Genomic DNA, 2,079 nt, shown 5'->3' with positions numbered 1-2,079 from the left:
TTTTGCTCATTGCGCAAGTCTAAATTTAGTTGGTGATATTGTATTTAGAAATTTTTTTTTATTTGCCATAATTTGCTTGTAAACACCTAAAAACCAGTCGTTTTTCATAATTTGATGCTCAATCTACTATATATCACAAAAAAATAATGTCTATTATATCAAATAGTATAAAATCAACTTAAATCTTTTTTATAATAACGTACGAATAGCTTTTATGATATAGAATTAAAAATTGTTCTATGAAAAGACTTAGATACAAGGATCTGAGGCAGATATGATTCTTCTCTAACATTACAGCATTCATTATCTAATCTTTAGCTATTAAACAATCAAATCAAGAAAAAATAGGAACAAGTAAGTTAAATAGTCTTTTTTGTTGTGATACTTGGATAGAGTCGCCTAGAAAAACGGAAAAGAAAATATATATAGAACTCCTCGTCACTACTGTCATCATTAGAAAGGGAAGGATCTCCAGATTCATCACACTCTATAGTTTTTTTGCCACCAAGAATATTATGCTCAAAATATATATAAAACTCCTCACAGTCTTTATTTTATATTTTGTATTTTCTTAAAGCATTGATCTCTGAATCTCTAAAAATAGGATGCAAATCGGCTTCAAAATTAGCAGCTTTCGTATCAAATCACATCATTGCTTTATAATCATCGTATCACAGACTCTTGAACAATTTTTTCAAGTCAAAGAAGTTCATAAGGTCCATGTCCATCTCTGGAAACCTCTCAACTAACCCATCTCGGTAACTCAACTCTCTCCGTTTGTTCCTCACAAATTTTCCCCTATGGTGGAACACAGAAATAGTGAATTTCTCCATCTGTTCAATACAAACAGTTAACTAAAAAATCAGGAACATGTATGTCTTTTTTTGCTAATCATTAGTTTCAATAAATGCATGAAAATTTGAGTAAGTGACAAAATGTGTTATGCAAACAAGTTGAAAAATATGAGACTACTATTCTTTGTAGAAGACTAAACAAGTTGAAAAAAATGGGACCACCATGAAAGTAACTGATAAAGGGTTACACTAACTGATAAAAGTATAACCATTTTTTACCTTACTCGAGGATGCCCCCGCTAACACCGATTCCCTTGACGGCGTCTTCTTCCTTGCTGGTACGTTGAAGAAGGATCGTCTCTTTTGTTACTGCACAACCATCACTCTTTCACTCCAGCTTCTCCTTAGGGTTAACAATCACAGTGGATAACTGAAGGTTAAGGGCAAAGTGAAACGAATATAAACGAAGGAAACCAAAAAAACGACGCCGTCTCATTGCATATGTGGCAGTAACGGACACATCAGTTCACGTAACGGAATAGCAAGGCAATTTCGTTCTGTTTTGACACATGGACTGACGGAAGGATGTAATGTGTCCATGTTTCGTTTCCTGAGGGATCTATTTGTTACTTTTTTTTTTCAGGGGCTAAATTGTCCGAACGCGAAATCCTCATGAACCTAATTATCACTTTACTCTAAAAAGTATTAAGGGCTTGTTTGGACGAGCTTAAAAAAAAGATCTTTTTCGAGTTATCTTTTTTTAAAAGATCTTATGGAAAAGTAAAAGTAATTTTATGTTTGGATATCTCATACAAAAAGATTTTTTTATCTATCAATTATGTTTGAGTATAATAATATAAAAGTATTTTTTTTTTTGCTTATTTATTAGATGAAAAACATATTTTTTTTAAAAGAAAAAAATCTTTTAAAAAAAGATGTAAATTGTAACTTCTCAAAAAAGATATTTTTTATTTTTCTAGAGTTTTTATTTTTACTACTAGAAATTTATCAAACACGCTAAAAAATAAAAAAAATCTTTTTTTTATTGAAAAAATATATTTTTTTTATCAAAATAATAACGTTCAAACAAGTACTAAATCCCAAATCGTTATTTTGTAAACTTATGGGTAATAATAAAAAGATTGGTTTTTAAGGATATAAAAGGATAAATTATTTTCTATTTTTTAAACTCTTAGATATATGAATAAAGTGATAATTAAGTTTATGAAGATTTTGATTTTAGATTAATTAATATTTAAAAAAAATAATTTGTCTAAGATTAACA

Source organism: Arachis ipaensis, chromosome B07 (assembly GCF_000816755.2).
Source record: "Arachis ipaensis cultivar K30076 chromosome B07, Araip1.1, whole genome shotgun sequence".
Classification (NCBI taxonomy): domain Eukaryota; kingdom Viridiplantae; phylum Streptophyta; class Magnoliopsida; order Fabales; family Fabaceae; genus Arachis; species Arachis ipaensis.
Note: the sequence above shows the minus strand (reverse complement) of the source record.